Below are 13,483 nucleotides of genomic sequence, written 5' to 3' on the forward strand. Positions count from 1 at the left end.
ACACTTTGATACAACGTTAAGAGAATTTTTTTTTTGATCGTTATATCGAAGAGTAGGGAATCGCGCCACTTGGGCGGTGGCTTCTATATTCGTCTGTTTTCCACTATAACTCAGTCAAATTTGAACCAATTGACACAACTTTTGGAATGTGGTGAGATAGGTATAGTATCTACTCGTGTGCAACATTTCAGGTCAATTGGTTCAAAATTGACTGAGTTATAGTGGAAAACAGGCGAATATAGAAGCCACCGCCCAAGTGGCGCGATACCCTACCTGTAACACTAAACACTAAGATGGGCTCGGCAAACGCCAGTACCGCCGTGGCTCAGCAAATATTCATTCTGAATCGCGGTGAAAAGTGATGTTTGTTAGCTCAATTTCGGCAAAACATTTGCTGAACCTCAGCAAACGAGCAACACCGACTTCGGTAATATTTCTACGAAAATGTATTTTTTCAAGTATTTTACCGAAAAAAACGAAAAATTTAACAACTTTAACCGAATTTGTTAAGAATTTGACAGATAAACAGATGAACATTTTACCGAAATTTGGAATTTATTTACAGAATTTCGGTTAAAATGCATTACCAAATGCTCATCATTTGAAATTTCGGTAAAAATTACCGAACGCGACTAGCTTTGTAGCTACTCTAAAATTGTCTTATATTATGAACCGTCATAAACCTATTCGTTGTATTGCAATTTTGAGTGATACCTTGTGATTTTTGTATTCGTAGTTTTCAAAAGGGAAGGATTGAAAAATATAATCAAGTTTATAAAGTTGTCTAGGTTGGAAAAATGACTTTATTTTCAAAAACTCGCATCTTCTGAAAAAATGAAAAAAAATAATCGATGAACTACAAACCCACCTAGTATCAAGACAATCGGAGACACACTAAGCTGAGTGTACCAGTTATAGTCATAGTGGCTCCCGATTTGGCCATAGTGTTTGATTATTCAAAATTTTGCGTAATTTCAAGAATTTACATGACAAGATACAACTAAATTCTTACTACTAAAACAATCATAATAGTAAGTAAAAAGAAAATCGCGTTAAGTACTGTTCCTTTGAATTCCACTAAGAATTTGCATCCTTTGACAGATACGTATTTCGACCTCAACTGTAAGGTCGTCTTCAGTGTCTTGTACTTGACTTGACTCGCACAAGACACTGAAGACGACCTTACAGTTGAGGTCGAAATACGTATCTGTCAAAGGATGCAAATTCTTAGTGGAATTCAAAGAAACAGTACTTAACGCGATTTTCTTTTTACTTACAGATATTCCCCTAACAAGCCCAGGTTAATCATCATAATCATAATAGGTCAAAGCTTCAAAACTTTTTAAAATTTCCAGCTGACGACACTGCCGAGCTGTAAATAAAAATCTGAATAGGGTAGCGAACCACTTGGGCAGCAGCTGGTATTTTGGGCACTCTTCGCTATAACTCCGTCAATTCCAAACCAATTGACTTGAAATTTTGTATACGACTAGATACTATACGTATCTAATCGCGTTCCAAAAATTGTGTCAATTGATTCAGAATTGGCTGAGTAATAGCAGAAAAGTGCCCAAAATAGGATCCCTGCCGAGATGGTTCTACTTCCCTATGTAATTCACTACAATTTGGATGAACGCAACACATTATCAGCAAGTCTTCTAGATTTATCTTGAGTACTTGTCTTTGTAAAATTTGGTTCTTCAAAGCTATCTCTGCAACTGGCAACATTGCCTAATGTCAAACATCGATCAACAAGGTTTTGCGATAAGATATCGAGTTTAAATGTCCATTTCAGATAATGTATAAGTCAAGTGGCGTCTTTGCCGTCATTACAAGATAGAAAATTTAACTTGATTAATAACAAGGAATTCTTGCAGTAGCTGGCAACACTGGTCATGCAGATTCAAATACAGCTCAATATTTCTGATATGGTGGGAGATAGACAATTCCAATGTTCGACAACGTTATAGTGCACCTCAAGTGCAGTACAATGTGTCACGTTGCGACACAAAAGTTATATTATTGCTGGCAACACTGACCCTGCAGATTCAAATAGGGCTCAATTTCTCAGATCAGGTGTGAGATAGGCAATACTATTCGAAAACAAGCGATTACGGCACCGATTGATTCCGTTCTTTTTATTTTCATGGGTGCTCACTTCTAACAAAAAATACAAAAATAAACAAAACAAACAGCGCTTCAATCCTTTGTTTTTCGTAGGATAAAAATGGGAGCCACATGCTTAATAAGGAAACTAATACCCTACTTGAATAAACTTCCTACAAAATTTGGTTTTTTGACGTCCTACATCATTTTTTTGTTTGAAGTTTTTCTCAAGTATTTCTTTTTATATTTCAAGGATGTATCCAGAAACTCCACCAAGCCCAAGATTAACATGCTTCTGGTAAAAAATCGCGGTCATAAAAATTATGACATTAAAATTGTAAACTTCAAGAGTTTTTTTCAATGATTTGCTCGAAGTATTCTAAATTTTATCTTTTAGTTTTCGGTGGTTATCAAAAATATCTAGTTCATTTTCAACAAAATACTTTCCAACATTACTTCCTGAAAGCCCTACAAAGTTTGTCGTATTAAACCATAAAAGAATCTACGCAGATTTCGCAGCAAATTGTTAACAAAAAGTATTCCAAAAATGTTCTCATTAGATCTATCAGGGATATTTAATACTTTAAATATTACCAAAGTCAGTCAAAAGCATTCAATGGGAAATCATCTAAACTTCCCTTAACGCTGTCTCTGTTAAGAAATTCTCATGAAATTACTAAAGATTCTGAGAAAAACTTACAGTCGAGTGCCATTATCAAAGGATATATATTTGTATCTGGTACTTGATGATTGATAAACAAGTACTAAAATTAAGGATGCAAATTAAACTTTGGGACATTTTTATTGAATTAACCACAAATAACCACCAAGTACCATATCGTCAAACTTGATCATTTTGTATGAAATAGGACCGGTGTTTATCGTCCGACACTGTATTTAGTAAATCTATCTCGAATTTTGCTAAACAATCCCTTGAAGCATTGTTTTGAACTACTGCCGATTTTTCAAGATATTATACAGAAACTCCAGGAACTTGAACGAACGATTATAAAATATTGTCAGTAATTTCGCCATTTTTTATTAAAAAAAATCTCTTAAAAATATTTTGTTGAAATAAAAAAAAATTAACCTTCCGTAACTCGCGTGGTTGACTACCTGCGTCAGCACCACACTAATGCTGAGTACAGAAAGCGAGATTTTTTCAACGTGTTGTACAAAATACAACAGCGCGATCGCTCGAGGGTTAAGTTTGAATGCCAACTATTATAAAAACTTTTTCAGACATAATCCCTGTGGGTTTGTGGAGATTTCTTCAGCTTTTCCAGAAAACATTTTCATGAACTTCTTCGAAACATCCATTAGAAATAAAGTCAGATAATCCTCTATGGATTTCTCCTAGACTATTATCTAGAAGAATTCTTTTAATCCTCTAATACTCATTTTTTTTATTTTTCTCTAAATATCATTTTTTTATATGTTTAAATAAATTTAAACATGTTTTGGAAGGTGATTCCAAGATAACAGATGTTTATACAAAATTTAACCCAAAACATGTGTAAAGACTGTAAAAAATAAATACGTTGCTCACTTCTTCCATATATACAACGAATTGCTGAAGTAATTGCTATCTAACAGGGATTATTTGCAAATGTTCTTTGTACTCAAGCGTTGTGAAAGCGATCGTTGCGCCATCTCTAAATAATTGCCAGTTAGGTTTCCTTATTGATATGACTGTTGAAAATGGGTTTACACACATTTCTTATGCAAACATAAACGTCTGTTATCTGTGGTGATTCTTTTCAATTCGAGATTTTGTGATTTTTGGTTTTTGATTTTTTCTAATTTTTATTTTTGAACATTCCTACACTGTTATATATTTTCTGGAATCCTATTTGGGATACAGATTTTTTAAGACGAAAACGAAGACGAGTGTTGTCGGCAGGTTAGTTCTCTTCGTCATGAGAGGTTTTTGTCGGCCAAATTTCATAAAACTTGGTCTGATTCACCTTGGTTGGGAAGGATCCGAGGCCAACTCTGAATTTAATAGCTTAATAGCTTTAAAAAAAACCCTCATGACAGAAGGAACAAAACTGCCAAAAATTCACAATTTTACAAATCCTATTTTTATTTTTACTTTTTCTTGGAAACTTTTATTTTCCGTTCTACTTCAAGGAAAATAATTTTAGAGTGTACTCAACTCCCCTAAACTTTTTTACTATAATAGGAAAATTGTAAAAAAAATATGGTAATGTTTGCGATTCAATACAAAAAAATTACATCTAGAAGGTGGCCCAAGGGGCCTGCAACTCTAAACTTTCCCTAAACTTTACTAATAGTATAGCATTAGTATTTGTAGTATTTTCAGTATTTCGCAATCAAAGCAACGTTGCCAACGACGGTTGTCAAGCGGGTCAAGCGAAGTTATTTTGTTGTTTGTTTCAGTTCAGTTTCTTTTGCGGGTAGAAAACAAAATACTTGATAGAACGTTATTGGTTTGCCTTAATTTCAAACTAGGATTGGAAATTGCGCGTAAGTTGCAGTTTTGCGATATGATTGATTACAGTTTCCTTAATTTGCGCCTTACGTTTCAGGTAAAAGGACGACAGAAAAGCCTCGATCTTGACGGATAGTTGAATGAATTGGATTGAACCAGGGATTGGACAAATATGTCTTATATAATTGCCACCTGCTTGCGGTTTACCTATGCGCGCAGCTAGAGTCCCCCATCCCCTGCTCTAATGTCGTGTGCGCTTGTTGCAAATGATGCCAGCGCGCACGACGTTGGAGCTTCCCTTCCACTACGAAGTCTGCGCACTGACGTTACGCGTAACCGCGTACGACTTTCAAGCAGTGAAGAGGCCGGGAGGGCGCATTGGTTTACCCTTGACTGCCGACAGGACTAAGACCATAATGGAGGAAGTATTCGGACTGTTCGAGGGACGATTCTACTTCCTCAATTAAACGAGCTTTAAAAGTGTAGCCAAGTATTTAAAAATACCGGTTTGTAATATGAAAATGAATAAAGTAGAATTAAACACTTCACAGACGATAGTGTACTCCTCTCAATACTACTCCAAAAACTTCCACCAGAAAACGTAAATGGCATACTCCAAAATGTAATCTGGAACTGCAACACGAGTTTCTATGCAAACAAGTGACATTTTATCGACAAGAGTAACGCTTTTCTCGCACAGCATCAAAGCAACCGGCCTGCTGTGCTCAACATATTTCCTTAGTATTCCTAGTATTTCCTAGTATTTTCGATTACTATTAAGAGTTTAGAGTTGCATACCCTTTGAGGTGGCCTAAACATCATTTTTTAATTATTAAAAAAAATGTAAATACGCTTTAAAAAGCATGAAAACCCACTTTGAGATATACAGAGCAGTCTTTAATATCAGGCAAAAATATAATAGTTTGGTTACCCTGGAAAGGCAAAATACAAAAAAATGATAAACTATACCCCGTCTAAAGGTGGTGTTGGGTTTTAGAGGGTTGAAAACTCAAAAGCTCTACCTAAACATCATAAAATTTTCTCGACCTCCAGATCCATCTAAATGACCTGGAAATATGAAACACAGTGAACACTGAGTTGCAGACCGATTCGTATGCCGGGTCCTAATATTTGTTTCCGAGAAGATACGAGGCAGAACGCTTTGTTTAGAAAGTGAACGTTGTGGACTTTCATCTCAATGCGAAAAAAAGAGAATTGAAGAATATCATCTCCAAAGTTTTGCCAGAAACTCATCTTAAGGTGAAGGGGCAAAGAACTACAAAATATAAATAAAATCAAACATATAACTCATGTGTAAGCATATTTTTAAGTGAAAATGCAAATTTCACTAAAGTTACCCTGATTGACTCAAAATTCTCTAAGAATTCCAGATTTTTTTAGGCGTAATGAAATTCTTGGAAAATTTCAGTTTTTTCAGGTAGTGAATACTCTATCATGTGTGAAAATTTGCGCTGAAAATGATGAAACCAGTCTTCCCACGAACTTAACTCATGTTCAACATCTGTACACTTTCTCGCACTTGTGTTGAACAGCAAACGTCAAACATCGGAGTACCCGTGTTTGCTAGCGTACTCCGTACCAAAGTATACTCAAGTACAAAACTTGTGTACGTACCGCAGTACGAAACGAAAATCGTACCGAACGCAAACCGAAAATAAAACCCGAAGCGGCTATCCGATTGGTAAACGAGTGGTGCCGAACTGTTAATCGTCGTTCGAGAAAGTTCTTTTTTGCATGATCAAGCCACTTCGTTTCGCACGGTACACGTGTACTGTACATATGTTCGTACTTGTGTTTAAAACGAACTTTGAACAGAAGTACACGTTTGGGTACAGATTTGTGTGTTGCGGTTTAAACACCGAGTCGGAGTACAGGCGGAGTTTGAATACAGCACTACTTGGCGAGTTCGGTGTTCGTTTGGGAAGACTGGATGAAACTGAAAAATGTCATGACATATTTTTCCATGACAATTTCCATCATTGTTCCATTTTACCTAATACAGTAAGGACCCGATTTTGTCAGCCCCTGGTAGCATTTTGGGCTGACAAAATCGGGTACCTGACAAAATCGGGACATTTTTTAAAAACATTTTTTTATTCATGAAAAGTTGTTCTGAGCACGTCAGAGACGGAGATAGGTGTGGAGGGTCTGCTTTGGATTCGTTCAAGTATTACGTAACGCCAATGAGGGGGGGAGGGGGGTCCAGCACTGTGTTACGCTTCATACAAAATTTTAAAATTTATCTTTCAAAAATAGTTACGCGGTGGAGGGATAGCGGATAGGGTCTAAAATTGCCAAATTTTGCGTTACGTAATATTTGAACAAACCTTTTGTGGTAAAAAAACGAAAGGGTGTTAAAACCACAGAAAAAAATGGTATTTGGCACAGTTAATATTCAGTGCTTTTTTACAGCAAAACTATTAAATCTTCAGTTTCTTTTCCTTCTTGTCATAACATCCCTACTGGAACACAGCTTTCTCCTAGCTTATAGCAATTGTGGTCTATAGAACACAGTTGCCACTGGTTAGCGCAGTTGAAATCATAACATCTAACTTTAGCTGTCAACGAATGAAAATGAACCAACATCTGATTGACAAGTATGGACATTCAAACTGTCCGAAATGGTTACGTTTCCGCTGCCTTTCCACTTAAATTTTCAAAGATTAGGCTTTTTGAAATCTTTGAAGCAATGTTCGGGGAAATTTTTAGAGAAACTACCCGAGGATATACGGAACGTAACCCTCAAGCCATTCCGGAAGGGATCCCGTCAGTAGTTTCTGCAAAAACCTTTACAGGAGCTCCGGATAAATCCCTTAAGTAATTTCTGAAAGAATCCTTACTGCAAACTCCGTAGAAATCTCCAGAGATATTTCGTTAGCATTTTCTGAAAAATCATTGCAATCTTTGAAGAAATCTCCTTGAGAAATCCATGGAGGAATTCCTGCAAAAAAGTACTGGGAAAATATCAGGAGCAGTTTAAGGAGAAACCATCTCAGAAATTAATTGCAGAAGAATTTCCAACATAATTTTCAAAAGGAATTTCAGAAGCAATTCCAGGGGATTTTCGTAAAGAAATACCAAGAGGTAACCCAGGAAAAATCTCAAGCGAGACCTCCGGGAAATTCATAGAGGGCCAATTTCCCAATTGGGAAATCTAATAGAGGAATCACAGTGAAAACTCTAGAGGAATTCTTGTAAGAGTAATAACTGAAAGCATTAATAGAGGAACATTTTACCAAATTCTTAGAAGGATCCCTAAGAGGAATTCTTGAAAACATACCTAGGAAATTCGCTAGATTTATTCATCACTAGGTTGGCTCCAGGGGCACGTTCTCTTCCATTTGGAAAATTTGTGCCTTCCGGAGATTTATTCATGGACTAATGCACGCAGTAATTCATATAGGTATTATTTCAGAAGTATCTATAGAATACTCTGAATACAATACATCACTTGTGAAGAATTTCTGAAGGAATCTCAACAGGAGTTCGTCAACCTGGGGGTATCATAGAAAGAATGCATAAACAATTCTTAGGGAAATATCTGAAAAGGTTCTTATGGACATTTCCAGAAAATTTCTTGGAGGAACTCCAGCAGAAGTTCCTGGACTATCCAAACAGATATGAATGGAGAAATTCCAGCAGGATGTCTTGAAAGAATCGCTACGAAAATCCCTGGATAAATCCACGTAGCAAATGTAGGAGGAATTCTTGTAGAAACCCTAGATACATAGCTGTAGGAGGAGTTCATGTAGAAAATTTTTGAAAAAATAAATGCTGTAAGAATATCAGCAAAACTTTTGGAGGAATCCTAGCAGGAGATCCAGAACAAGTCTCAAGAAAATCTTCTGGGGAAATCACAGGAGGAATGTCTGAAAAAATCTTAAAGAGACACACCTTAATGAATCGTTAAAAAAAATCTCGGAAGAATTCCTTTAAAAACTTCCGGCAGAATTCTTGGAGAAATACCAGCAAAAATTGTTACAAGAAACCACGCAAAAGTTCTTGAAGGAATCGCAGCAAGAATTTTTTGGGGAATCCCATCTCGAATTCCTTAAGAATTTCTAATGAATACAATTCTGACAGCAATTTTTGAAGGGAATCTACAATACAAACCTCATAATAAATCTAGACCAACATGTAAAAAAGGGCGGAACAACCATCGCATGTCTCAACTTCTTCCCCTCCGTCTAGGTGTATTTCAATTTATTTATGCAAACTTATCCCGTTATCAGATAGAGGGGAGTCTTCTATATCTGTTACTGGTCAGAGATTACATAAAAATGGGCCATGTGCTCAGAAGGAAGGGAGAAGCAAAAATTCGAAATGGTTGTTGCGCCAAATGTTAGTCTATCTGGATCAATCCAAACAAGAAAACCTAGAGGAATCCCAGAGATGCCGGAAAGAAGTAAATGGATTGACTTGTAATCCCAACAACAGGCAGCGTTTATTGTTTGTTCTGTTCCTGAAGAAATTCAGAAGAATATTCTTTAAGCCCATATAGCCGATGTGGTAAGCGCACGTGCAATCACCAAAACCATGCTGAGGGTGAGGAGTTTTATTCCCGGTTAGCTCAGAATCCATTTCACAATCGACATTTATTTGCAAAATAAACATTGGCTGGGGGATTGCAAAATAAACATTGGGGGATCTCAGCTAAAAATTGTAAAAGTTCTCATAAAATACAAAGCTGAGGAGCAGGCTGTGTCCCAGTTGGAACGTTACGCCAAGAAAAGAGAGCTGAAATCTTTTAGCAATTTAAAACAATATTGGTTTAAAACATTGGCGAGGGTTGGGTGCTAAAATTGCCTCAATGTGTTGATTTGCAAAACAAGTTTGGCCGTTTTCAAAAATTACACGAGTTTTGTACATTTCGTAATTTTTATATGACGCCTAAAGACATCAACTGCATTAATAATGATTATAACATTGAAATTTTAAATGAAATACAAATTTATTTTTTTACTTCAAAAAAGGCTGACAAAATCGGGTCAAAAAGCTGACAAAATCGGGGGTAGACAAAATCGGGGGTAGACAAAATCGGGGGCTGACAAAATCGGGTCCCCACTGTATCATCCATTTTCAATCTTCCCATCTGCCGGAATTAATATTTCCCTACAATTATATCTTACTACTTTGCTTTCTTTTCATTTTCTGACTTCGTATCATCGTTTTTGACGATCGGAAAGCTACTTCGAAGATATTTTAAAACATCAACTTGACATTCCTATATTTCTATTTTTCTAACTTCTTACTTTGATGCCTTCAATCTTCATATCATCCTACTTTTCTATAGTACAACTTACTTATATTTCTATCGTTTCCCAATTTCTTCATTTTCTTAACTTCTTCCCTTGATATACTCCACACTTTCTGCTTTTATATTCCTATCATCTTAACTTTTGTATTATATCCTCTATCTTTGATCTCCTTCAAAACTGTCTATAGTTTTGTTATTAAATCTTCCTAAAATTATACCGTTCCATCATCTATATTTCTACACGTTTCATCTTTTTTAGTTTTACTGAAAGTCTCTTAAAGACAAATCAATCAATCAATTTTTTAAATTTTATGTCTGTTTCGTCCAGCGGTTGACTAGGCCCCACGTTGTGTATTTTCCTCCCGGAGGATAAGGAGAAGACGAATAACTTCTCTGCTACTTCAGTTTTATTGCGCACCACAGAGAGGCAGTGCTCCTGCTCTGTGGTGGTTCGATTCTTACAACTAACTACACATAGGGAGAGCTGCCGCTTTTATAGGCGGCAGCGATAGTACGGACATTACGAACATGTAAGAGCGCATCGCTTGTGCGATACACATGCAAGCTAGCACCACGCAGCCCAGTTCGATGGTAACAATAAACGTTGGGCTGCTTGCTGCTAGCACTGAAATAAAGGAAACGCAAATTACACAAATTGAATGCACGCCGCTGCGCTGCAGAGTGTGCCTAGGTGACGCCGTTCGTGCGATGCGCCAACAATGTCTTTTTATATTCCTATCATCATGCATTTCTGCATCCTATATACTTTAACATTGTAATTTCCATTTCCTATCTAACTATCGTAGTATGTTCCACTTTTCTAAACCTTCCAATATTGTTATTTTCTTATTTTTTTGCATTCCAATCTTCCTATGATCCTAACTGCCTGTTATACTGTCTTTCTCTACCAATATTTCAAACATTATTACTTTCTTTTTACCTTTATCTCCATATCCTTCTATCTTCTTATTTTTTTAACACCCTGTCATTCTTATAATACCAATTTTCATCTGCCGTTTCTCATCTAGGATCTCTCTTATTACATACTTTTTCTTCTTCCAATTTTCTTGCTTTTTTTCTATCTTCTTGTTATAACTAACTTCCTACTTTTCTACCTTCAATGTTATATCTCTCTATTTCTTTATGTTCTACTCTTCATCACACTTCCTACCGTCCTATATTCATATCATTCTACCTTCCTGCCTTCTATCCTCATATATTGCTGTCTCTTTTTAATATTTTTGATTTTTATTTTGTATCATCTATTTATTATGTATCTTTTATCATTAAACTACAATCTTCTGCTACCTATAGAACGATCTGGCAGTATGTGTACACATTTTCCGCGATCCTAGCACCGCCTCTGAAAACCGCATTCATTTTAGATCTCTTCCTATTGTGCATCCACACATGCATTGGAGGTGTAGACGTACGCCGTACCTCATAGGTACATGACACGACGGGAAGTCTTCTAAATGGGAGTAGCGTTGAAGTCAAAGGGGCGCGGAGATCCTGCAAATGAATGACTCTGAGCCATCTGTCCTTGCCCCTCTCTCTCTCTTAAGTACCGAAGAGCCTTTTATTCTTTCACAACTCACAGAATGTCGTCGGTTTTTTTAGCAATTCATGATGGTGGTGATGCTGGATGTGAGGCACAAGAGGAATTAGCGTCACTGACTCTGTTTCGGCATCAAAGGACGACGCCAAGGGAGCAGGGAAGCCAGGTGGTCGGGTAACCACAGGTAACGAAGGGCACAATTTAGGAACGCCACACCACTGACTGGTAGTAGGTACTGTGGAACACTACATCAAAATAGCGGTAACGTAGTGAGTTTTGCAACAAAAGTGGAGCAGCCGGCATCAAAAATGGCAAATGGGAAGTAAACTTTTAATGCGCTACTAATTGGCAATTAGCGAGCTGGAAAAAGCTGTTTAGGATGATGCCGGCTGAGTGGTGGAAAGGGATTTTTTTTAGAAACTGTGAATGGGTACCATGTGTGTGTAGGTAGGTATACGTGGTGAGCAATTGAATAATGGAAGAGTTGCAAATGTAGTGCGGTTCCGAGGTTCTCGTTACTGGGAATTCAGATAAACCGAGTGTTTTGCCAACTATTGCAGTCATCGAAAGCGAGTACCAACACTCACTACTGTTGGCAACGATTCGAAAACTTTCTGACGATATTTCTGATGCGTAGTTCCAGTATAATCCTGGCTTTTCCTATTTTATGAGCTTTACATGAAATCGCAAATTGCCGGCAGTAGGTATGCAGTCAGAAACCGTACGAACCAAAACTGAAAGCTACTTACGACAAAACAAGTACGTTCAGGCTTTTTGCCTGCCGCACCGATCCGATATCGAAATGCATTCTACCCAACCCAACCGAACAACACACATATCAAAAGTGTGCAACAAAAGTGTGTAACAAGTCCGAATACAGCAGCAGGGCACCCTCAACCCCAGACCACATTTTCGACTATCTCTGTTGAACTAAATCATGCATCAACGCCACGAGCAAAGGCAACCACTGCACCGCACCGGCTCCGTCGTAAGCAGTGGGGTGTAGGGGGCTATCTTCCACTTACGCTCTATGAGAAGGAGTGGCAAGTAGGACGTTGCCAGCAGGACTAGTCTATTCCCATCATATGGTCAGAAGCGGCTGTATACGGCATACGGTTCGTTACTGATAATCCGGTGTGGGTTTTACGGAGCCAAGCCCAATGTTATGCGATACTTTATTTATAGTTGTTTGCAACGGGTTGGTCCGGTCCAGGAATGGGAAAGGATGTAGGCAGAGCTAGCCAAGGAACTTCCGGTTTCTGATAAGGGCTACTACTGTCTATCAGTTGGGTAGAGATGGTTTTGTAATTCTGACTGCTTTAAAAAGAAGGGGCATTCGAAGGAAACTTAAAGTTATTGTGAACACTAGAATAATCGAATGCCGTTTGGATTGGAATATTGCAGAAAGTTGTTGATTCACGTGCCCGGCAGATGAATGGAATTGTCAATCGTATCCGTTACTCTGTACGAAGAATTTCTAACAACATGAATTGACGTTCCCAATTCCCATTCATCTGCCGGGCACGCGATTCAACAACTTTATTGGGTAAAGCATTTTCCAGTAATTTTCTTCACCGTACAATTTTTTATGGCCACCACAAATCATGCTTTCGACAGCACAGTATACGATGCTAGTGTATTCATCAAAATGTCTGCACATACATCAATCAACGATCAGTTAACTGAAAGTAACAAACAAAAATACTTCAAACCACGAACACGCTGATTTTAATGAATTGGGTGATGATATACGAAGTTTCAGACACGATACACCACCCCTAGAATGCACCATGGAAACGCCACTCATCATCGCACAGTGGAGCACCTAGTACATGAAAACTGATCAAAATTATTTTGACGTATTTTGGCAACCCAAATGCAACCCAAATTAGTAATGAAACGTATTTCATAGTTTTCATTGAATTTTATAACAATAAATTCACCTAGCAGTGAGAAACAACCAATCTAACCGACTTCAAAAAAAAATTTTTTTTTAAATATGTAATACAACCATTCCATAGAAAATCGATATAGTGTGTCTCCGAACATCGTGATATTTGGTGGTTTTGTAGTTTATCGAAAATAT

The 13,483-nt window shown here is 37.4% G+C and overlaps 1 protein-coding gene across 13 annotated transcripts in view; it reads right to left on the minus strand.

The window, feature by feature from the left end:
• The window catches only part of LOC115262131 (CUGBP Elav-like family member 2), a 1,100,715-nt gene that overhangs the window by 80,289 nt on the left and 1,006,943 nt on the right, over positions 1-13,483 (minus strand). The window lies entirely within an intron of this gene.

The sequence above is a fragment of the Aedes albopictus genome, chromosome 2 (assembly GCF_035046485.1).
Source record: "Aedes albopictus strain Foshan chromosome 2, AalbF5, whole genome shotgun sequence".
In the NCBI taxonomy this organism is placed as follows: domain Eukaryota; kingdom Metazoa; phylum Arthropoda; class Insecta; order Diptera; family Culicidae; genus Aedes; species Aedes albopictus.